We start from the raw sequence: 26,998 nt of genomic DNA, 5'->3' as shown, positions 1-26,998 counted from the left end.
ATTATGTTCCTAGCATTTTCAATTATTGTAAACTCTCTATCTCTTTCAGCTCTTAGCTATTTTTGCCTTGCCTTTTATTCCAAAAGCTGACTAACCAGTATCATTTCATTAGTTGTAGCAGTGTCCAGATCCAGCTTGGGAATGACAATTTCCTTGTCCAAATCAATGTCTTCATCAATTTTTTTCCTAGTAAGCAAAAGTTTTACAGGAGTCCTTGGTTTTACTTCTGAGCTTACTTCCTTGGACTTAGAAATGGAAACTATAGTAGAAATTGTTGGACTTGTAGTAAAAACTAGAATGGGTCTAACTGAAGGAACACTAAAAGAAGTGCTAACTGTATCCAAAACTGATGTGCTATCCAAAAATGAAGTAACAATAGGTGGAACACAAATTGGAGTACTTACAATAGAAGAACTAACTAGAACAAAAATTGATGCTATTAAAATTATAGTAGAAAAAATTGTTGAACATGATGGGGCACTTACTATACATGCTGCTAATGGAGTTGATACAATTGTAGAACTGGCTACTATGCATACTACTGATGTAGATGACTCAGAAGCTGAGGAAGAGGGATACAACTCGGGGGATGAAGTGGTAGATACTTCCATTGTAGATACCTAGAGCTATGAGGAAGCAAATAGTGGTTGTGTAGATGATATATCTGAGGTGGTTGCTATCACATTTCTTGAAGCTAACTCACATTTGCAGTTTTAGGTGGGGAGTGAGGAAGGGAAGCAATGACTTCTGTTGCTATTCTCATTGGATCACTTTCTTCATCTTCTTACTTGTCTTCCTCTTAAGATTCTTCCTCTTTCTCCTCTTTATTGTCCTTCAACAATTCTTGACATTCCTTAGCATCAATGGTAACAAAATGTGTGTTATCTTCTTCATCATCATCACTATCATCATTATCATCCTTGATTTCTACTGGATCATCACTGGGCTTGTGCAGATGATAGATTTTCTTCCACATTTGTGTTGCATCTCTAACCACATGCTTAATGTCTTTAATCAAAATCAAACATGTATAGAATCTAATCATCATTTTACCTTCATTTTATTTCATGGCTATCTTCACTTCTAGATTTGAAAGATTTGGGAGCAATTACCTTTGTGATTCCTCATAGATGTCTTTTTCTATCTATGCAATAGATTCCCACCTTGGCTTTAATCTTACCAACAATTCATATGAAATTTGTGGAGCAATCTGATCTGGGGAATATTTCCATTTTCCCATTTTGTTGAGTGCCAACTCCTCAATCTGCATCTTTTCAGCATCAATCCTTGTTTCAAATTTTAGAGCCTTAAAGTTTGTGATGCCTGCTCCTTCTTCCATATGTTTTAAGCTTTCCTGGAAGGTAAGTGGGGGCTTGCTGAACACAACTTCAATCCCACCTTTCCTTTTGGACCTCCTTGTGAATACAACTATGGAGGCTTTGGGTGGCTTGGTAATGGTTACCTTGCCCTTCTTCTTTACTAGCTCAACCTCCTCTAATTCTTGTTGTTCTTCTTCTTCTTTTGATTCCTCAATATCTTCACCTTTATCCTCAATAAGCATTAGAGAAGTACTTGTAGTTTTTAGCTTAGCTACCTTCCTTTTGCCTTTGCTAATTGCTTGGGGTAGCTTGATTTCAAGGTCAATTCTTGCTTTGGCCTCATCATATGTTCCAAAAATTGGTAGCTTAGGATCAACTAGTTCATTCACCAATGCTTCAATGATATCTCTGGTATCATCAATATTAACCTCATAGGGAAGAGGTTTCACCCATGCAATTCTAGGCCTGACCGCCTAAATATACGTTTTATCAAAATCAACCATAAAACATACATCATCTTTGTAATCCTCAAAAAGTTTGGAAGGAATCTTGAACCTATTGTTCATCTTTTCTTTGAAATCTTCAAAGTAATTTTCCATAATGCTATCAAAGTTTATACCTATTTTTGCAATAAATTCATTAATCTGATACAAAATAGGAACATCTTTTCTCCATACAATAGAACCTTTTGATGGGAAAAACTTTTGAACATAGAAGAAAAGGCATGTCAACAAAGAACCAAATTTGAAGAGTTGTTCTTTGATCTCTTAATACTGTCCATATTTTTGTTCAATTGCTTCAATGGTAATTTTGACAAATCAAATTCCAAATTCTTCTTTACAACTTTATATGCTAAATTTTGTGTGCAATTACATGAATGCCAAATCTCAATTCAACATCAGAAATAGTGCTAATCTTTAAACCTCTACCATCCCACTTGGTTAGGGTTTTCTTTTGGAATTCATCCCGACCTAGGGTTTTGGTAGTTTTGGCTTTGCTCGACATGGGAAGACCTATAATCTTATGTATCATTTTCTTGGTGATTAATACTAGCTACTCTAAACATAGTTGTCCATTGTGCACATCACTAATAATGTACCTAATCCACTTAATCTAAAAGTTTCTTGGCATGTGTGTGATATGGGTTAATCCTTTGGTTTCTAAGTGCTTATGCTTGAGTTTCAATGAACCATCAACACATATTCCTTCTAGGGCACTATCCATCTCTAGGGTTCCAATCTCTTGAATAGAACATTTAAAATGAGTGTGAATATCATTAATTAGAAGTACATTTAGAGGAATTTGGGATTGAGCTCCATTTGAGTCCAGTGACTCTACAACTACTAAAACTAGCTTGAAGTTTGCACTTTCCACTCTACACCTTTAACCAACATTTTAGATCCTCTTTTCACCTTGCTCCTTCCTGATGCCATGGTTTCTTGGTAAATGATAGAAATTTTTTGAACAAATTCTACACTGCAAATTTTCTTGAAATTGCTTGGATGCACTTGGAATCGCTTAGCTATGTGTATACTAAAGTCACGGTAAAAAAATGAAGTCAAATTCTGCCCTTTTTGATGAAAATTCACTATTAATGCTAGGTACCATAATGGCATTGTGTGTGACAGATTGTCATCCACTCACTAGCTCTATAGAAGCTTGTGAGTCAGCAACTGAACAAGCTTTCATTACTCCCGACCTCGCTCAATTGAGTCTGTGACAAACCTTGCTTAGTATGACCTAATTTCATGTGATCTCTTTGTATCTAAAATACTAATTTGGATCTTCTACTTTCTTTCATTTGGAACTGCTCAAGATTTGACTTGAAGATAAAGTTCTAGTTCCTCCTTCATGAATCTAATTGGAAATGGTGAAGTCACCCACATGTTGAGTGCCATGGCCATCATTTGAACTATTTTTTTGAATAGATTTGGGAATCCACTGCTATCTCATCTACTTCATGATGTTATTAGCTTTAGCTTTCTTCTCATCTTCAAATCTTCCTATATTCATTCAATTTTTAGCTATATGACCAAGTTCAGTGCATGTATAACATCTTACTATTGTATCCCTCTTTCTCAAGTGATTCCTTGTACAGTCTATGCCAATGTGTTTATATTCTCCACAATAGTGTCATCTACACTAGATATTATAGTCCCAACCAAATATTACCTTTACAAGTTGTTTAGCTGGATTGAATGGTTTGGATTTGCATTCAAATGCCTTGTGACCTTGTTTCTTGCATTTGTGACATTTACCTTCAATTTTTTTTTCTCCTTGCATTCATTAGCTTTATGACCATGTTTACTGCAATTGTAGCATTTTCCATTGAATTTTTCCTTTCTATTGCTCCAAAATTTGTTTGATGTATGACCTAACTTACCATAGTGATTGCAAGTAGATCTTTGATTCCTTTGGGCACCTTGTTTGGAAGATTCACCTTCTTCTTTGTATCCAAGTCCTACTTTACCTTTTTGCCTATGAAGATTCTACTTACTTTGCTGATTCAATTGATCAATATTTGGTTGGGATTTCATCATCCTTTCATTGAGTTTCTTTTCATAAATTAGATCAGCTTTCAATCTCCCATTGATTTATCTTTCAATGATTAGATCATTCCTTAAGTTTTCATTTTCAGATCTCAAATTCATGATTTCCTCATTTGCATTGGAGAGCTAATTGATAAGGCTTTCTTGCTGAAGGGATTGATTTTGATTTGCATTATTTCTTTCCTGCAAGTCTTTACTTGCCTTATTCCTTTGTTCCATGATTTCACACATTCTTATTGACTAAATTTCTTGTTCTCTTTTCAATTTTCTTACCTCTTCTTGCAGAGAGCCATTCTTTTTTAGGAGATCTTTGATTGCCTCATTAGCTTCATTTGAACTGCTTGAAGGGAAAAAATCTTCAATATTTTCTTCAACATATTGATGGTCATTCATCTATCTTGCAAGTTCCTTCCTTCTTTTTTGGGATTGGGAAAGATGCTCTTTTGCTTCCTTGAGTTGAGCTATGTCCATCTCCAAATCTAGCTTTTCATTGTCAATAGCTTTGTCAAGTCTGAATATCTCCATTTTCCTTGATCTTTTCTCAAGCTATCAAACTTTATCCTAAGAACCAAAAAGATTTGATACCAATTTTTGGAAATAATCAAAGACTAGATAGGTTACTAAGAGGGGAGGGGTGAATTAGTAACATCAAAAACTTTAAATTAATTTAGCACTTAATCCATTCATCATTCATTTGTCTAATTTACTACGTGCATAAGAAAAGGTAAACATTCATAAAACATGAACACAGTATTTTGGTGATCCAAAAACCTTCCAAATAGAAAGTAAAACTGGGGTGGGGATGATACCCACAAAACTTCACTACTGCAGTATAAAGTTGGCCTATTAGGGCTTACATTGACCATTTCTGATGATCTACCCTATTAAGAACAATTTGGACAGCTAGATCCATCTTATTAGAGGTTTTACAAACATACAATGAAGTATGCACTCTATTAGGAGATTCATACAAATACTGTTAAGTCTACCCTGTTAAAGGATTTGGAAAACTGATTCACCTATTAGGATGAAATAGTAGATCTAACTTACAACTTGATTGTTGATTAGATCCTTGAAGTATAGATCACTTCTTGTGACTGATATGACTTTGCCACTCCTTGATGACCTTGCTGAATACTCTACTTTGCTACTGATTTGCATTACATATCCATTCCTTGATATTCTCATGCATACATATTCATACATAGGTCCTCATTTTCTCTCCCCATCACCTTCTTAAGGGGGCATCACCTAGTCCAATCTCTCTTCTTTCTTTTCAAGACTAGGACAACTTTATTGCTCCAAAAAAATCTTCTTCATGTCATCTATCTTTAAAAAGTCTTTGAAATAGTGTTGTCCCAACACTATGTCGAAGAGGGGCAAAATGTAGACACCTAAATCTGATCACACAAATACATAATCATATTTAGTCATATTCCAAGGCATTATTAATTAAATGTTTAATTAATTAATGTTATCTCCTAATTAATTAATTAGTTTGATTAATTAATTAATTATGTCCATCTAGTAAATTAAAGGCAACCTATATTCTAATTTATTTGTTAAATCCCCATTTTTCTATTAACTTAAATAATTGTATAAACTATTTAATTTAATTCTAAATTCCCCCCATTTGATTGATTAATTTAATTAAATAATTTCTCAACCCTCAACCCATCCTTTCACCCACAATAGCCTATTTAATCAAATAATTAAACTTATTTAATTAATCCAACCCATGCTCCAATGATTGACCTTTTAATTAAATAAATTATTTATTTAAATTAATTCCCCCACATGTTTTTTCTAACAAATTGAACCACCATGAAAATAACCTACTCAACTAAACCACATGACCCTCTTCTCTTAGCCATATCACCCCCTTTATCTATGCCTAATTACCTCCTCCAAATCACTTGCACTAATTAATGCACAATTTAAGTCTTCCTTACTCAAGCTCAAGTCCAATCTCCTGCCACATCTCTCTCTTCCACCTCTAAACACTAAAGTCTATTTTGCACGTCCTTTAGTTAACTACCTATCTACAAAGCCTATCTCCTCACACTCATTTTCCTCACAACACTATGGATTTGAGAAAACACAATACATGTGCTCCTTTATCCTTGCATCATATCCCTCTGCCATGATCTTTTTGTTTTACATCTTGGCCTTCTATTTCCCTTACCATTGGCCTATAAATTGAACCCTCATCATTATATCATTCAACACTTGAGAAAAGTTATTATGTTGTTTTAAGAGCTAAATCTATCAAAGTACCATTACCATGCTCAAATTCTCACACATATATTCATCATTTGCATCCATTGTTGAGTCTTGAACAACCATTGAGAACACATATCTTATCCTTGGACATATCTACACATCAAAGGAGACATTTGGGAGTTCATACTTGGCTTACTCTCTCTATTTGGTTATGTCCTTTTGTCTTTTTATAAATGTATGTGTTGCTTTGTTGGTTGAATATTTAACATAGCTTGATACTCTTAGACTTACATTTAACATACTATACTTAGTACTTTGGAGGAACAATAATTCAACAAGTATTCTCTTATTTTACAAACTCTCCTTAATAATAGAAAATCATTGATCTAAATAGTAACAATTTCTAGAAGAACTTTAATCTTATATTTGCTAAGTGTTGTTTGGGATGAGAAAGTAGATTATGCCAAGTGAGTCATGTGGCCACCCAATGGCTTGGTCCACTAAAAGAACCTATTATGTGAAAGAAATTTCCTATGAGTGAAACTTTAGGGCCTTTAAATATTAATTTTTTTTTTCTAACATTTACATTCTTTAACTCTTATTACTCATTATTTCAAGGAATTATTAAACTTTTTTCAACCCAATTTGATTCCTTGATGTGCTAGCATGTCAAATGCATTGAATGACAATTGTAGAGAGGGGATATAACATTCAGACCTAAATCCTATCCAAAGTCATCATCTATCCTTAAAAAGTGGGCAATTATTTGATTGACTAGCTATCCAAATTTGTCAAGGTGACATGAATTCATGAACCCTTCATTTGAGCATGGTTAATTTTTCTTTTAGCCAATTTTCTTCATAATTGCATTTTATATAGTTTGATGTAGGTTTTTTCTTAAGATGGTTAAGAGGTTAGCTAAAGATTATTTATGAAATTAAATAATTACATCTTATAAATATTGAAATATTCTATATATGAATGTTTAACTTATAAGAATTAATTAAATATCTATGTTAATTAAAAAGACTTAATTATTTAGTTTAAATATATAAATTGAAGATTTTATTAACTATAAATTCAAATAATAAATTAAATGTGTAGTGCCTCTCATGTTTGCAGTATGTACCTTGCTATATTTTGATTTGAAAGATGCTTGTACTCATGTTATTATTTTTGCATTTGAGATGACTTAAGGGTTAGATGTTATACTTTGATTTCAGTATCATAGATGCTATACTACTATGCTGTGCAATTGATCATATTTTTATGTTGATGACATTTTAAGATGATAATATGTTTTATGATGATATTTGGTTATTTGGTATTTGGACATATCTTTGATTTGGTTATATGTTGGATTTAATGCTATAGTTATTTACTTCATTCTTGCTTTCTTATGCTTTATGCGAATGAAAGTGATGTAAATAGATTATTTTAACATGATTTAATAAATGGTTAAATTAGGTATTTAATACATTTATTTCTTCAGTTATGTTATTATATGCAATTTCACTTGATCATGAGTTTTAGTGTGTAGGAATTATATCCTTGGCAGTGGCCCATGGAGATAGTGATTCAGTTGTTCATATTTTACCAATGCCATCCTTGTATGGTCAACACATTTTATTTTTATGTTAAATTAAACCTTCTGGTGATTTGATAAATCTAGACTCATTTGCATTATGTGATTAGACTAGTGAACATGTTTGTGCATTTATAGTTTTGCATTGTCGCAAGGTTGTTAAGCAATTTATGTGATTTTTTTGAGGTTTTCGAGCTTTAATTGATTTAATTTTTAATTTCTAGTAGCTTTTCCATAGATGAATTCCAATTACTTGGAATAGCCTATTTTTTGTTTGGGTGGATTCAAAGTTTAACTAGGTTGGTTGGTTATTTACCCTAATTGATTATTCACTCAAAAGTGAATAAGTATTGGAAGAGGAAATTAATTCCTCACTTCTCAATTTTGGAAAAATAGAATTTGAGAGATTTTTTCCAAAATCCTCTTCTGGAGGAATACGTTTCTATTTGTTGTGAGAGCTGCGGGCATAGGATCTTCATGAGGTCAGTCTCATTGGATCTAGCTTGGGGAGACCTTATTGTACTATGATTTCTGACAACTTTTGCAGGTTATTTATTTTATTGTGCTATTTCCTATTTTAGCCCCTTTTGTTGTCAGGTATGGCTCCCATTTTTTTTTGTAGCTCAGTTTCTTCTTTTGCTTTTGGTAGTTGCATGTTGGGAGGCTGAGAACTAGTCTTCCCCTCCATTTCTATTTGTTGGTTTTGCTCGGTTGGTCAAGTATGAATGTTTTCCCTATTTTTGGAATGAGGGTTTGGGGTTTTCCACCATTATGCTAGCCATTTTTGCATATGGTGTCTAAAATGGATTTTTAATGGATTTTTGTTTCTTTTTTGCCCTAAGTGCAAATGGTTTTTACTTTCAGTATTTTCTAGTTTTGAGGTTTTTACCTTGATTTGTGTGTTTCTCTATTTTCTCAATTTTTTTGACATGATGTTGGTTGTGGACCTGGATCATCCATTGGGATGTTAGTTAGATCATTGTTGCACTTTTATGTTGTATTGGGATATGTGTCACATCCATCCTCCTAAGCTTGTTTTCAGTTGTGTGATATTTTTCTTGTGTTCTTATCTAGTCCTTGTGATATGATCTTCGTGATGGTGGTGCACCACACATGAGCATGTGCACGTGCATTTTTTGGGTGACTTGTGACACCTGATCTTCCCTGGTACTTCTAGGAGTTATGATTATTTAGTGTAGGGTTGTGAATATGCATGCCTATGGGCACTCATCATTGGATGAGCATGGGTAGGGTAGGGTAGTATATGGAGGGGGCTTCTATCTTCGCACACTACTATCTTTAACCTCATTTTTCTACCAAAAATTTTGACCATCAACTAAATAAGTTTAGGTTAGTCAAAATTTTAAGGCAAAAATTTCTTTTTCTTACATGTAAGTCCCATGTTGGTTGAAATTTTAACCAACATAGAGCTTACATGGAAAAAAAAGAAACATTTCTTGTATGTTTTTTATGCACGTGGTTTCATTTGGGTTTTGTGTGTTTCACATGGTTTTTGCAGTGCATTGAGGGAAGTTTAGTTTTGGTTGGTTTTTGCATGGTTTTCTAGACTCTTTAGTGATTTTTGCATGGTTTCCTACTACTAGGTATGATTTTCAAAAATTTCAAGTGGGTGCCCAAGGGAAGAGTGCAGGACAAGCAGCACGTAGCAAGACCTAACAACTAGGGTTTTTCTAGGATCTTCAACAAAATCTCAAGTAGATTCAAGAAAGTGGAAAAAAAGAGCAAGTGACCCAAATCTCCCACCACAAAACACATGCCAGCTACCACATATAATAAGGTGATCGACAGTCACATCAACTGTGAGGCATGGAAAGCTTTGGTAAGCTTGCTATGCATGAGGGTTTTCTTCGTGAAGTGGGGAAGGGTTGGACAACATTCTCAAATTTGACAAAGTGGGTTGATGAGGAATGGGGATCTCATTTCAATATCAAAACCCTACCCTACCAAATGGTTTCTTCTTAGTAATGGTAGGCTTAGAGCAAGAAAAAGCAAGGATCTTGTATAATGGACCTTATTTGATGACTGACATGTGCTTCTGTATCAAGAACTGGGAACCAAATTTCAATCCCAAGAAAGCCTCGATCAAGGAGGTTCCAATATGGATCTGTTTGTATATGTTACCCCATGAATACTAGAGAGAGGACATCTTCAAGGGGATTAGTGATAAGCTCAAATCCTTCATCAAATCAAATGAAGCTATGGCAAAAGAGGACTTTAGCATGTATGCACATATCTGCATCTTATGGAAACCTCACCCCTTGCTCTTGAAAGAGATCAAAATTAGAATAGTCGAAGGCATCTAGTCGTAGGAACTAGAAGTAGAAGAAATCTTGGAGAAGTGTGATTCCTACAAGGAATGGGGTCATCAAGAAACTGGTTGCATGGTCACCTTGAAAGGAAAAGGCATAGCGGATCAGGCTTTGGAAGATTAGTTGGTTAGAGTTTCAGAAGAATGCTAGACAAGGAAGATGCTCGAAGCATGGGACCTACCCTTGGTTTAGCAGTCAAATCCACCAAATCCACTTTCAAGTCCAAGGATTCAAGTCAATGTAAGGTGTCATGGCTTGTGAACATGACAGTACCCATAATTGAGTGCAATCTTCAAATATACTTCTATAGGAACCGTAACATGTTTTGCATTCTTATTCTCAACTTTGTCAGTTTTTTAGACTTAAATAAATTTCTTTCAAAGAAAAGTCCCTATCCAAACTACACACTAGATCTCACTTGACTAAAAAAGTGGAAATGAAATATATTCTGATTGGCTAATTGCATAGCCATATGTTAACACTTATGCTTGCATCATGGCATCCATACTTAATCTTCTACTCAAAGATTATAAGATTTTAGGCTAGATGACATGGAGCATCTAGTAATGATTTTATCAGTCTAGATGGCATGAAAATAACATGAAAAGCTCATTGATTTGTTAGATGTTTAGGCCTAACAGAGATTGACAGTGCCAAAGTAGGAGAGAATAATCATTTTATCATGATGTTATGAGTGTGGATGATATGTAGAAAACAATATGAACAAATTCATTTATATCTCAGAAGTCTAGGTGTATAGAAAAATTGACAGTGCCAACTAGTTGTTTAAGCAATAAAATTTCAAATTAGTCATTAGTTATCTTTTTGTAATAAACATTGCAAAAGAGGTAAAGAAAAATGATTCTAGGTCTTTCCTATACATGCTTATATTGATTTTGGTACACATTTGTGCAATTGGGACCATCCAATTTCTAAGATTTGGAGATGACATAGAATTTGAAGGAGAAACTTTGGATATTTGGGTTTGGAAATTTTGATAGGATTATATTAGTTATTTGCAATTTATTTGATCATTGATGTTCTTCTCCAATAAGATTTATGTGTGTAAGCTTTGAGATTAATAAAAAAAATCTCTAGTAGAGAACCATACAAATGTTCTCATGTTTTCCAAATTTTGATAGTAATATTTAATGCATTTTGATTTGTCTTTGTCAATTTACCATAGGGTTATGCTATTATTGCTATCATGAAGGTCTGAACCTTTGAAATGGAAGCTAGAAAGAAAGTAGAGCTAATACCAAAGGTACTAAAGCTCCGTATATGTGTACTTTATGTCTTTTTAAATAATCTTGGAATTCATCAAGTTCAATCACCTTTGTAATCAAGCACATTATTTTGTTGCTTTAGACAAAAATATTTTATGATTTTCCCTTTTACTGCAATGTATTTGCAAAGAGGCTTTTCATATGATTATCAAACATTTGGGTAGTGCCATCAATGATGGATGTCCTAATAGTTACAATCTACTTTTTCAAATACTAAATTGGATGATATGTATTACAACAGTTTTATTTTTAACTTTCCTTTTTATTAGATGATCATAATTTATAAATTTCCTTGGATATTCTTCTATTTAATGTGACTAGTTTACATGAATAGCGACATTGTCTTTAATAGTCCATCATCTTCTCTAAAACAAGATGATACTCTAGTTATGGATTTCCTTCTCTATGGGTTCGATTGCTTTTCAAAATCAAGACATTTGATACAAGTGACACCTTCCATAGTATCTTCCCATAGAACAAATCCATTTTCTATAGAGCTAGGAGTAAAATAAATGAATAGGTGAGACAGAGTAAAAGTCATGAAAATACAAATGGAGAGTATCATGAATTGATATATCATTCACAAGGTACTGGAAATTAGATTTCAAGATAACAAATTTTCCTCATGTTAGAAAATATGTTGGAGGCTATGATCATAGAAATCAAACCATGGAGCATGGAACATTGATATGCAGCAAGGATAATGGACAATGGCCAAAATATAGTTTTAAATGAGATTACCATATATATATATATATATCTATATTTCTATGTTTAGAGTATACTTGAAATGCCCAGCTAGGGAACCCAATGTACAAATACAAGATTACATCCACTGGATATAGCAATAAATCTCCATATGATAAGAAATGATAGAACAACTGCAACTGCATTCCCTAACAAGATGTTAAAAATGCCTCTTTAAATCTGCCATTAAGGCTGCTCCTATGCACTACTGATATCTTGGCTTAAGAGGACTGAACATTCACTGAAATAGTGGTCAAGAAATCCCCCAAAATAGTTTGCAAATGATCATGTAAATAAAAGGTTTGATGCAACCAAACCCTAGACAACTATAGGGAATACAAACATCCATTTATTTATGTTCATGATGATTGGTAATTGCTTTAAACTCCAAGGTGCCATTAACAAATCTATGAAAATGCCTTAGAAATCCTTCATAGTTGAAAAGGAACACTGGAAACCCTTAAAAATCTGCAATGACAAAGAATAGTAAAATAGATGTCTTTATGAACAAAAGGTCCAGCTATTTTTTCCCTTTATCCTATCTCTCTTCAATTCTATGCCAATATTCTTTTGAGTTTTATGAAACTATGTGATTCTTTTATTTATTGTGTATCTTGTGCACCTCTAGATATAAGTGCAATTTTTGAGTTATGAAAAAGGATTGGCCAGCTTTGCTAAGGAGGCACTCCTTCAAAAACCAAAATGTACTTATTTATACAAGTATACATCCTATAGCAATAGGGACATTTTTTTATCCTTTATGAAATGTGGTCATCTTAAACTAACACACTCCTAGGTACATGTTTGCATTTGAAATTTTGAACTCCTAGGTATGTGGTTGCAATTGAACTTTTGAAGCTTTGGTATCCCTTTGTAATGAAATGGATGTTTAGTAACTGGAGAACATTTTTGACTTCAATTTTAGTTTCTCTTTGACCAAGTATGTACCTGATTACATTTTTGTAATTATGATTTTTGAACATCTAACATTTCTCTATGATGGCATCTACCTATAAATGAGAGATTTTTTGGTTTGACAAAACTTGCATGTCTTTAAAGAGTCAAACACTTCGATATTACACAACTTTTTTATTTTATGAAACAATTACAAGTTCTCATAGGGGTGAATGCTTACACCCACCAAATCTCTAAAGAAATTTTTTTACTTTCTAACCTTTATACACCTCTTTGCATAGGCATGTACCCTTCAATTGGAAAATATTCTTTCATGTCTTTATGAAAATTTTGCTTTACTTTGTTGCTTGAGCTACAATCTTTACCCCTCAGGATTGTAGGAAGATTGCTTTTGCTTGGCCTACAAAGAATACTAAATTGACAAAAACAAAATTGATGACCATGCCAAGGGTTGAAGTATGAATCATAATTGAGAAATGCAAAATATCAAGGTTTTGGATTAAATTATGACACTGTATTTGGTATTCCTTCATCGTTGTTCATTTGGTAGGAAGTGTTCTTCGCACCCTACTTTATTTATAATTAAACTATCAATTTGTTACAATGAGTTGAAATATATTCTAAGATGGTAATGTAAATGGAAGCTCTAAATTCAATGTGCATAGGGAAAACAATAAAGAGTTATTGCTTGACAATGGGTCATGGATTTGTGTTTAGTCAAATTAGCAGCCTTGTGATGAAAACTTTGGATTTCAAGACCAAATTCTAAACTATGTAAAAGAAGAAAAGTAGTTACAATTTTCAACATGTTTTTTATTAGATAAACAAGTTTTATAGGGAGCCTAAAAGCCAAGAGTTACAACATAAACAAGGCTGATAAAAAGAGTTAAAAGCCCAGCCAAAAAAGAACAAGTCTAAAGGTTGATAAGAAGCACTAGGGCTACTTGAACAATAAAGGCTAAAGGAAAGGCCACACCGTTATATTAAAAAAATGAAACAGGAAAGAGCCAAGACAAAAAGACAAACAAAAAGGAGCAACTAGAAACAAAGAAAAGAGCTAATCCTCATTCTTTCTTTCTAGCTTCTACATGACCTAGGTAGCCTTGTAGGCCATTTGGTTCTCCTCGGCCTCCTGTTGACGAGTCTTGCGTACATCTTTGTCTAGACTAGTGTAAGTGATACCTGTGGCAGTTTCATCATTAGATCTAGTTTTTCTCCTATCTTTTCCTTCCTCATCCCCCTACATACCTCTATCTTTAAGCCAATCAGTTAATGAAAAAATGTTGTCATTTATCGAGTTGTGCAGTGAGATCATCTAGCTTGATAGATTGTGGTTGTAATTTTCCAAGTTGTGAATCCTCCTTTCCACCAGGCTAATTATATCATCCTAGTCTATCCCTTTCTCAAGACCCATTAGATTCTTGGCTCCTTCCATTTGACCCACCTTCACCTTGACCTCCTCCAGCTCATGAAAAAGCCACTTGATTGACCTAAAATTATCAATCATGTTGTTGCAAGCATTGTTCAAAAGTTTCATCCTAGTTTCCCTAGCATTATCAGAGATTGCCACAATCCCAGGGTTAATTAGCTCTTCAAGTTGCGGCTCCTCTTGGTTGTCCACCAGAATCTAGGGATTCATCATGTCTCTAAAAATACCCATTTTTGTTGTCCTCATATTAAAATTCCTCCAGGATTTCCTCTTATCTTTGGCTAGCACTTGCCCCCCTTATCTCCAATACTATCCTTTATCTACTCATTTGGATGGGCTTGAGGATGGATAGGGGAGAGAGGCAGTGAAGATATATCTGATTCCTGCTGTGACCTCTCATTCTCCATTCCCACCCACTTGCATTTTTTCCCACCCTAGTCTTCCTTTTTATCCTCCTGCTTTTTCTTATCCTCATCTTCAATCTCCATGTCCTCCTCTTCATCACTATAGTCGTTCTCCTCATTCCCAAGCATCTTCTAACCATGACCCCTATGGCTTTTTCTACTAGGGGTAATGGGAGAGGGCAACTTCTTATCATGAGGTGTAACATTTTTACTACAGAAAGTTAACCCCCCTTCATCTGAGCTAATGCTTTGAATATCATCTGAGTCAGAGGAGTAGCTTGAGCTTCCATTTTCCTCTTTCCCAGCCTATGAGGGGATGTTACTTATCATCTGAGCCATAAAGTGCTCAAGATAAGCAATAACAACCCCTCATGCAATGGGAGGTTAATGGTGGGCTTCTTTTTGAAGCTAGACACTGCCTTACTCATGGAAGTCAACAAATAGAAAGGAAATGAAACTTTACTATCATGCCAAAAATGTTTCAAAAGAATGAAATGGTTGGTGTGAACATGATCAAACCTAGGGTCAAGAGTAATGTACTCGATGACAACGTGCAGAACATACCTATATAGTTTTATTATGGAATTTGGATCCCAGAACGTATCACTCTTTTTTAGGGCATTTAGCTCCTTAGTGTTCTAAAAAAAGTCCTGCACTACATTGGCCAAGAGCTTTTTGTTTCTAAAGAACTTAAAACCTTCCATCAGAATCTCAGTTATAGTCGAAATCACTTCCTCCATTATAAAAAATGAAACCCCATTCACCTTGAATCTACCATCCTTCCACAACCTGACCATGTTATCTATCATGTTGTGATCAAAACCATGCAGCTACATGATATATCTTACAATCCCACCCTATTTTAGCTTCTCCCACACTTTGTCCCTACTTCTCCATGTTTTCATCTTTCCCATTGGTTCTTTTCTGCACCTTTCACCCACCATTTCAGCACTTTTCTCTACCATAATTTTCATAAGCATAGCCCTCTATAACTTCACCACCTATTGGGGACATCTGTGTTTAAGAAAAAAGCTGAAGAAATTAACCTTACCATTGCACAGGTTGCATTTGAAAAAAAGACCCATAAAGCATGTCGAATAAACTGTAATAAATACAACCTTTATGAATCGTACCCATTATGAATCACACCCATACACTTTCCAATACAACCTTTATGAATCATACTTTCCAATACAACTTTATGAATCGTACCCATTCCCCAAAAGCCTTTCCTAGTCATAATTGTGAATTGATCTCCTATGTAATCCTTTGGATCTTACCCAACTCGATCAGGCTCTTAACATCCATCAAAAAACTCTTTCTCAGTTGCCAGGTTATCTTTTGGTTAGATTCAACTCCTTTATTTGTGAACCAATCTGCCACCAGGTTTGCTTCCCGAAAAATGTGAGTGACATGGACTCTATTAAATTTAGCAAGAGTCTCATGTGTCTCTTCAATTAGATTTGCAATTGTCCATGAATATTGAGAATTTCCATTTATACATTTAATAATGTTATTTGAGTCCCCTTCAAAATAGAGATTAGTAACTCCAACTTCAAAATCTAGTTTCACCACATGGCAAGTTGCACTTGCTTCTGCAAAGTGATTAGTTTTGAAGCCGAACAGGAGAGAGAAGGCCACTAATCCCTCCCCAAATTCATTCCTTATTATGCCTCCACTTCTTAAGGAGCCAAGATTTCCTTTGGAGGCCCTATCAAAATTGGATTTATGCCATCCTTTTGGGGGGAGAAGCCACTTGGCTTCCTATCTTTTTAACATTTTGTCTTTTTCCTTCTCAATTTTTTTACCACCCGCTTCGATATCTCCCCCCTTCCTTACTAGGTAGTTTTCCTTTATATTTTTATAAATCTTGTTCCCAAGTACTATGGCTAGTTCCTCTCTGTCTTTGAAGATTCTATTGTTCCTCTCCTTCCATATGCTCTAGCAGTAGTGAGGTAAGATCTAGGTACTTAATTCTGAAAAAATAGAATGATTGAACAAATTTTTCCATTGGCTAAAAAACCTAGGAGATTATCTAGCATGCACTAGCTAATCCCTAAGTCTTGGGTAAGGAAATCCAAAACCTCCCTTGAGTAGGAATAGTGCATGAACAAGTGGTTGCCTGTTTCTAGCTAGTTCTTACATAAAATACATCTGCTTGGAAAAATCTATCCTCTTTTTATAAGGTTATCCTGAGTGAGGATTTTATTCTATAGGGCCAACCAATAAAAAATATTTATTTTTGGTATGAGGCCAGGGAGCCAAGCTCTCGACCATGGAGGCTTCTCTTTTAAGCTCCAAAGAGCCATATAACTTGAAGCAACAAAGTAGTTTCCATTGGAGTTGTCCCCCTAGATCATTTCACCCCTCTTGTTGTTGAGAGCCATAGAATTTAACATTAACATGATTGGTTTTAGATCGTCAAAGATTATAGACAGATCTATCCAACCCTGGTCATTCCTATAGTTGCTAACTTTCAGCCCAACGTGTTGAATACAATGATTTACCCAAACTTCATAGACATGATTGTTCATAAGGGGACCCTAAATAAGCCAACTATCAGACTAGAACTAGATATCCTCCCCATTCCCCAATTTTCAAGAAACTTTTTTCTTAGCCAAGTCCCTGGCTTTTAAAAAACCATTCTAGACAGAAAATCCTCTAGGAATATCCTCACTAAAAAGGGTGGACTAAATAGAAGGCCTCTTAATATACTTGTTAACCAAAATGTCTCTCTATTCCCCAGTGTTGTTGAAGATACACCATAATTGCTTTGCCAAAAGAGCCTTGTTTAGATGAGTAAGCCTCCTTATACCAAGATGTCCATATTTCTTAGGGAGACAAACTTTGTCCTAGGCAACTAGAGGATATCTTTTTTTCCCTTCTACTCCAATCCATAAGAAATCCCTCTATATTTTCTCCATCCTCTCACCAAATTTCATTGGAATCACAAAAATGGTCAAAGCATACATTGGCAAGTTCTAAAGGGTGGATTTAACTAGTTGGCATTTGTCAGCTTGACCAAGAGTAGCTCCTTTCCAACCTACTAACTTTTTGATGAACCTATCCATAATACCATTCTAGAAGGAGTCAGGAGGAAATGATCCCAAAGGAAGCCCAAGGTAAGTAGAGGGAAACTTTCCCACTCCACAACCTAGAATCCTAGAAAATTTTCTCTATCTATCCTTTAGGGTAAAGTATAAAGAGCTCTTATCCCAGTTAATAAGCTAACCTGACCCTCTGGAGTAGATATCTAGGACATCCTTCATAGCTTTTACCTCCTTCATAGAAGCCTCCCCCCCATGATAGTATCATCCACAAAATGCTGATGCAAGAAAGGATCACTTTTAGAGGAAGGTTTTATCCCTTTGATTCTACCTTCCTTCTTCTTTCTCTCAATAAGCCTTCCTATACATTCAACCAGGATAATGAAGAGAATAGGTGAGAGAGGATTTCCCTAATGAAGACCTCTTGAGGGTTTGAAAAATCTAAAGGAGCTCCATTAATCAACACAGCTAGAGAGGAAGTAGAGAAAAGCTGAGATATCAACTTACAAACTTTTAAATCAAACCCAAAAGCCTTGAGCACCATATCAAGAAAAGACTAGTCAACTTGGTCATAGGTTTTAGAGAGGTCCAGTTTAAGCAACATCCATTCTTGTTCGCCAGCTTCCATAGAGTGGATCACTTCATGCACCATCATGATCGAGTCTAAAATCTGTCTACTTGGGACAAAACCCATTTGTTGCTATGATATGATCAAAGGGAGGAGCTTGAGCAACCTAGATGTAAGCACCTTTGAAATAATCTTGTAAAAGGAATTGCATAAACTAATAGGTCTAAAATTTTCCAAAGAGTTAGCCCTGGGAACTTTAGGAATGAGAACTAAAAAAATGGAGTTAATCTCCTTAAGAATGCTCTTGGCTCCAAAGAATTCTTGAACAACCTTCACCACATCTTCCATCACCACTTGCCAATACATTTGAAAAAAGAAGGTTGGAAACCCATTTGGGTCTGGAGATTTATCCAAAAGCAAAGAAAAGAGAGCTTCATGAACTTCAAAAGCAATAGGAATAGCTTGAAGCATTAAGTTATGGCGAGGTTGGATGATCTAAGGAATGCAAGAAACCATGTCTTCCTAGTCCACCTTAAATGGTAGAGGGTCCCAAGACAAGAGAAAGGAGAAGAAGGAAACAACTTTGGCTGATATTTCATTCTCCTTAGTTAGAAAATCTTGCCCTTTCATGATACAAACAATTCTGTTATTAGCTCTATGCTTGAGAGTGGTTAGATGAAAGAACTTCGAATTTTGAACTCCTTTAAGCTAGTTAACCCTAGATCTTTGTCTCCAAATATTCTCCTCTTTGTTGATGATATTATGTAAGTCTACAAGAATAGATAACTCAGGCTCCCTATTAAGCTCATCATACCTGTCCTACTGAATAGAGGCTTGAATAGAAATAAATTTATCAGACAAGTCATCTTTCTCAAGAAAGATATGGCCAAAATTAGATTTGTTCCAAACTTCAACCATCCTCTTAACATTACTCAATTACCTGGCTACTCTAAACATAGCAGTGTCTTCCACATCTAATCCCCACCAAATTTTAACTATATCCAAAAGATCAAGATGTGAGGTCTACATTTTTTCAAATCTAAAAGGGGGGTTCCTTCTAGGTCCTATAGGAACAATCGAGAGGGAAATAGGAGAATGGTCAGAACCCACTCTAGGCAGAAGAGATAACCTACAAGAGGAAGACTTTAGCCAATTAGGAGATATTAAATCTTTGTCCAATCTAACTTGGATACAATTCTACCCAATACATTTGTTTGACCAAGTAAAGGCACCTCCCATTAGATCCAAATCCAAGAAAGTCAAACCATTGATGAAGCTAGAGAGGTCTTGTTTACTTTCCCAGTCTGAAGTTAGACCACCCATCTTCTCCTCATCCATAAGAGGAGTATTGAAATCTCCCATAATGATACCTTTCTTTAAATTACTACTTTGCACCAGTTCTCCTACTTTAGTCCAATAATTCTTTCTTTCTCTTTTATTGTTAGGAGCATATAAATTCAGCAAAAACTAGTTTTCATTCGATTGAATATGATAAACTTTACAGAAAAGAATATTACCTTCATTAAAAATTTATTCAACTCTAAAATGCTTGTTATTAAATAGAGTCAATAGACCACCAGAAGCACCCTCTAAATTCGAAGCCTCCCCACTCATCATGTCACTAAACTTTATTTTCCCCAGAAAATCCTTTTTCATCTTAGTTTCTTGGATCATCATAATATCAAGTCTCTAATCCCTGATCAAATTCCTAATAATTTCCTATTTGTGGGCTCCATTTAAGCCCCTAATATTCCATGAAATAATCTTCATTTTCCATTCTTGGAACACTCCTGAAGAGTTCTCTGGTGCCCATTCGCCAAACATCTTTTGGTTTCCTCCTCTCTGGTTTGCTTCTCTATTCTTCTACCTCTTCTAGCCACTATTCCCACATCCAGTTTACAATTGCTTCTAGTCTCCACTAGAGAGGCCAAAGAGGGTTCTCTAACATACTTCTTCCTAGGCTTAGGGGAGAGAGAAACTTGTCTTTCCAATTTAGTGTCCAACGACCTAGATACAATAAGAGCATTCTTTGGAGTACTTGGAAGATCCTCCCAATAATCAAGAACCTTCTCCAAAACATCATTCTCCACTACTCTTTCAACTCCTACTCTAGAGGAAACAAGATTATCCTCTGGACCTTGATAGATAATAATATCCTTCTTTACTCTATCCTTTTCTTCTTCCTTGGAGGCCAAAACACACCCCCCTTCAGACTCTTTAGGGATCCCTTCCGAATCAGCCTCCAACATAATCTACTGAGAAGCTTCCTTGCATTCTATAACCATAGGATTAACCTATTGCAAATCTATTGTCCCTTCCATGACTTGAGATTCCATGGTCTCATGAATGATGTCTTGAAATTCTTCTAGTGAATTTGCCTCTGGCAGTTCCTTTAGATCTATGGATCCATCAACATTTAAAGATTCTTGGACTAGCTCAAAAATCTCAGATTGGGTAACATCCTTCTTATCTTTGGTCTGAGATAATGCACTAGAAGATGCTAGCTTTTGATTTTTTTCCTTCTTTACTTCTCCAGCCTTCTGACCAACCATTTTAGAACTAGCCTTTTGGACTAAGATGGTGGTCTTCTTCTTCCAAACTTTCTTGTCCCTATTGAGATAAGAAGAAGAATCTTCTTCTTATCCATCTTTTCTTTTGGACATTGAAAAGCCTTATGTCTAGTCTTTAAACAATGAAAGCATCCAAAAGGTACACTCTCATAGTCCAACTGCTGAGCATGAGTGCTAAGCTTAGAATCGAAACACAATTGTCAACATGTTAACAACAATAAATAAAAATATTCCTCACTATCTAGCTAATCCATATATTATTGTAAAATTGTATAATATAAAGTATGTACTTCTATTGATTTCTTGACCTTGGATCAATACTATTATATTATTGAATTCTTCTTTTATAGATGCTACTTTTGTATGAAAAGTCATAAGGTTACAAAGCAGTGAAAGACAATATGACCGTGAAAAGTACCATATAGAAAAAATAAAATAGAAGAAGGGGAATCACTATCAGGCCTATCATGGCTGCCAGATTCTATTGGATATTAACTTGCTTCCTTTTCATGGTTTTTCTAATGGCTGAGATGTTGTTTAGGCTTTGGTCTTTGCTTTGAACATGGTTTTTTTTCCATTTAAAAGTAATAGTTGCAATTGTGGCATCATTACCTTCGAGATCTTTGATTGATCCAAGTATGATTGACCTATTGTGTCTTAATTTTTCCAAATTGATGGTGTGACTGAATTCAAATCTATGCACAATTAGAATAGTGATTCTATTGGATGGCAGTTGATTGGAGTAGATCATCTATGAAAATAGGTTGATAAAATGGCATGTTGCTAATGCTTTATAGTTCGATGGCTATCTATAGACGAATATATGGGCCATTTAAAAAAATTAAAATTTGTTAGTTGACTTGAGGATCTAACCAAGATTTCAACACAATCTTGTAAATTATGAATTCTAAATTGGAAACATATAAGTTGTTGGTGCTCAAAATTGAAGGCCCAATTTTGAGCACTGTTGAGAAAATCAAGCCCTATAACTGCTTTTGATGTGATTGTACCTGGCCTCACCTTTGAGGCTTAAGAGGTGTTCAATGCTTTTAACACCTTCCATTTAGTGCATCTACTTGTTCCATGAAGTTAAATCGCCATTTTTAACCATTCTGTGAAGTCTTGTTTTAAGAAAATTTCAAATTTGCATTTTACCCTAAGTGTCAAATAGTGACAAGAGGCTATGTTTGTGATTGAATATTGCGCACCCAGAAATGTGTCATAACCTACCACTTTGGGAGTATCTAGTGTCCATACCCAAGAACCTATGTTTCACATTTTCAGTCATTTTGAGTCTGTTTGACTAGGTTTTGAAGCCCTCAAAGTTGGTAGTTTACTATTTTCATGCTTTTGCAATTAATTCTAAATTTTGGGAAGCCCTGTTTGACAACTTGTAATTTTGACCCAGTTGACCCAAATGTTGAAATTCCTATTACATTGTATTATAGATGTCAGAGACCTATTATGTTTCAAGTTTTAGCTTATGACGAATTCGTTTGATCAATTTTCAAACACGATTCCAAACGCAATTTGTATCTTTTTACTGGTGTTGACAAATGCAGATTGTTTGGTACCCTTGTTCGGGACATCATAACTTGAGATCTGTGATCGGTAAGATTAAATAGATTGTACCACTATGTTATCCACTAAAAATACTCCAAGTGTGTCAGTTTTTAAGTCATGATGAATCCATTTGCACACTTTTCCAAGTCCATTCCATTTGCAAAAAATCGTTATCTTGTCATTGTTTCCAGTCAGCAAATCTAGGTAGCTCACTTTGACCACTCGCCAAATGCGTCTTGTTATTTTTCATAAGCCCAAATTGTAGATTCATAATGTCCTCATGACACAGAAAATATGCCCCAATTTTTGTTCTCCCAAGTGTTAGTTTGCCTAGTTTTCGAAGATGATTCCAAATGCAATTTAGTGTTTTCTAACATTTTATCTGTAGATGATTCTGAGAGGTCAACTTTGACAGGGAATATCTTTGGACCCCGAATTCGTCATGAGACAAGATTTGATGGGATGCAAGTATGCGCAACAGAGATTCAATGTGCCTATTTTCAGAACTCGATTAGGTGTTTGGGTTAGTTTTTAAGGCCAGTCAACGGACCTCCTAACACAAAATTGACAGTTTGTAGATTAGTGAAAAAATGAGTTCTAATATTTGTCTTTAGTGGTTGAACTGGATTCCAGTCAGTATCAGGTGATGAATGGATGTTTTAAAAGAATAAGTGGAAATCAAGAGAAAGAGAAAATGAGTTGTAGTTAGATGAACGCTTAAGATTGAGGAAGCACTCTCAGAGTATTTGGATTGACTCATTCAATTCAAATGTTTAATTGAACCCAAGTGGTATTCTTGAACTGTTAAGATGCTTATTCATAACAGGATTTGGTTCATCGAGGACTTTTGTGAGCAGACTGCTTTGATGGTACAGATGATGGATGGGCCAATGCCTGAACATATATTGTTGAGCTATTGTATTGGGTACTAGGTAAAACTCTAAGAAAGAGAAAGGCACACCGTATATATTAGTTTCTAAAAGAGGTGTACCTTTGGAGATTGGGGTTCATAGTAAAACCAAAAGACAGATGCAAGAAAGGAGAAGTTCAAATAACTTTTAATAGTTTGGATGATTCCAATCTCAATCTAGCAATAGTAAGTCTACCAATTACTCCAAGTTCTTCAAAGGAAAACAAGACTTCAATTTGAGCACGAGAAACATAAGAGACACAAGTATATGTAAAGTACCTATGGCTTGAGAAAGCTACAAATATTGGAAACATTATGTGCAGGGGAATCAAGCTCTCGATGGCATCAAAGAAAAGTCGGCATGATAAAGAGGTGGCTCCCATGATAGAAAGAAGGGAAAAATGTTAAAGAAGTAGTCCCGCATCAAAGAAGGAGTACCTACGTGGAGGGTAAAGAGGATGAATGAAGAACTCAGCCACAGAGGGGATAAAAGGTACCAAGGGCAGCATGAATATTCAAAGCCGCAGGTTAGATGTGAGAGAAGACCACCACATATATGACTACAAGAAGTTGCCCATGTAAAAGAGAACTCATGTTGAAGAGAATAATGAATGACTTGCAAATAAAGCCCCCACACATAATAAGGTAGAGCATGCCTTATAAAACACCAAGGAAAATGTAAGAACAGTCGTAGGTTGATGGGAAGCCACCATATGAAGGCAAGGAAGCCATGAGTAATAGAGGGAGCCGTTTAAAAAAAGGAGAAAGAGGCTTGCGCATCAAGAACAGGGGAGGAGTCAATAAGAAGAGGTTGCGTGATATGGAAAAGACACCATCAAAACTAGTAAACACTCTAAGCTGCTACAAACAAAGCACTAGTTGGAAGAAGAATCTAAGCAGCCAAGACGTTGAGGAAAAGAGTAGCCCCACGGTAGAAAAGTGCAGGGTATAAAATAGGGGCAATGAAGGCATTAGAAAAGGTACCCATGCAGTCGAAGCCTTCACACAGTCCACGCATGCTAAGAACTCATCCACGTTAGAAAAAGAGCCGCACATCACAAAAAATAAAGTGAGTAGAGGCAATGTTTAGGGTAGTCCATGCATCCAGAAAGGGTCTTGCAAAGGCATAAGATGCAAGCAAGAAGTTTTAAAAAGGGAGGCCCCCAATCAAACAAGGTAGAAAGATCAACAGGGGCACCCATTGCATTCAAAGGAAAGAAGCCACGCATGAAGTCGATGACAGCTCCTGGTCTTGAACCCTTGCGAAGGTGAAAATAAAAGAGGGGGGACGAGGGTAGCATGGACTCCAAGTTCAATGAAGTGAAAAATGAATCTCTAGAGGCGAAGCGCAATGCAATAGGGGAAATAATCTCAAACATTTTATCCCACATGAGGGATACGGGGTTTCTTTTAAATGTTTAAATCCAAGAATGATCAAATGCTTAGTGTCTATAAGACATGGGTATTTTGTAAACCGCAAGCCAAGTGATTGCATGATGGGCCTGCTATGAATGGCTAGCTGGACAAGTGGATGCAGTCAAAGAAAAATTTTGACCAGCAAAGTGGAGAAAGCAGGTGTCAAAAAAGTAACAATTCAGCTAGTCACTATATCGCTAGCCGAAAAAATCCAAAGATTTTCGGCTAGTGACATAGCGACTAGTTGAAAAACTTCCAAAATTTGGCAAGAGTAAAAAATGATCATGGGTCCCTCTTCCGATGAATCGAGTAGCGCCAAGTGGCAGCCAAATAGTGAATGCAGCGATAAGATGATGACATGACACGTAAAATGGAGACGGAAGGAGATCGTGACACATGGCAAATCATGTGGATGTTGCTATGTCATCAAGCAAAGATGCTCACAGGTTAACCATAGCAACATAGCTAGGGTTAGTATGGTGATGACACATGGCAGATGATGCATATCAAGTGGGCCAATCACAAAGCAACATGTGGCACCTGATCAACAAAGGGTTGACCACGAATTTGAAGGCAGAGAGAAAGAATAAAATATTTTAAATGCCAAAATTTAAAATATTTTTCAAATGAAGTGCAGGATTTTAAATTTGAGAAATTTTATTTTAAAGTCTATACTTTAGAATATTTAAATTTTTGAAAATATTCAGTTGCAACCTTGAGTTCTTATAACAGGGGAGTGTTTTTTAAATAAACTTTCTGGGGGTTTCCAAGAGGCTAAGTATGCGATATTATATATCGCCGAAACTGGGAAGAGACGAACTATTTGACTATGAAGTTCATTTTTACACAAAATGCCATCGATACACACTATAGGAGGTTTTGTCTCTCTGATTGATTTGTGTGTTTCATCAGGTGTTTTGAGTTGCCAGCCGAAGAATTCAGTAAATAAATACCTTAAAACATATTCAGTGGTCCTTCTATCTAATTTTTTTAAGGGTTTATTGTGTTTGGCTCCAAATTGATAATTTGGCACATATTCGGGTTCAATTATCAGATCTTTGTCTTTCATTGAGATATTTCTAGCTTTTGGAAATCAAATGATGAAGATTTGATTCTGGCAGTTAAGGAGAGAGGGTAGAGAGAGGTTTTTCATCTTCTTGAGAAGGATTTCTGAATGGACACCTATCAATTGCAGATTCAATCTAAGGATTCCTTCCTCTATATCAATCTCTTTCTTTCTCATTATGGGGGTTCCAGTTTTTGTCACTGAGAAACCAATAGGTTCCAGTTTCTAGAAAGAAAAACCACTAATTGCTGAGAGACTAGGTTTTGGATCTAGTTTTGATGTGTTCCCATACTGTGATACCATATATTTTTTAGCGTAATTATCTCGTGTGAACAATAGTAGAAAGGTATATATAGATAGTTCAGATCTATTAGGTTGTTTCATATTTTTCATTTCATGCATATGACTGTATAATTTCAAGGAAATAATACAAAGAGTAGCAATAGGTTGAGTTTCATTTTGAATCTTGTCTCCTATCTTAGTGAGCTTCAATATTTTATGATCTTTGAACAAAGAGCCTAGATCATAATTGCAGTCCCTTAAGGCTGTATGTTGCTTTATTGTTGCTTGTAACTCAAGGGGTTATGTAAATGCTTCAGTGAATCAACAAGGTTGCAGGTTTATTGAGAAGGATATCATGTAAGAATGAGGTTTGGATTGAGCATCGATGTTTATTTATAAGGTAAATAGATAGATCATATATCTGAATATATACATAAGTATCAGATATCCAGATGCATGCATTTGATTCATGGATTTTTCCAATAGATAAGGCACTGGTTAGTTACAGGATAATTAGGTCTTACTGCTGCATATTAGGGGTTTACTGAAATCAACATTATTAATCAAATGTTCTTTCCCTTTCATGTTGAAGAACCTAAATGTTTAACCCTCACTCAGCTTATGAGATTCATAGCTTTGCATTTGGCTACTGTAGATTTGTGTCATTTCATGAGTTATTAGGAGAAATAAGGGTAAAATTTGCTTAATAGATTCAGGGATATGTTTTTGCATTGGTACGGTATCATTTGAATCTGAGGTCTACCAGCCTAGGTTTAGCAGAGCCTGAAG

The sequence above is a fragment of the Cupressus sempervirens genome, chromosome 9 (genome assembly GCF_028749045.1).
Source record: "Cupressus sempervirens isolate cs-2001-9-10 chromosome 9, ASM2874904v1, whole genome shotgun sequence".
NCBI lineage: Eukaryota > Viridiplantae > Streptophyta > Pinopsida > Cupressales > Cupressaceae > Cupressus > Cupressus sempervirens.
Note: the sequence above shows the minus strand (reverse complement) of the source record.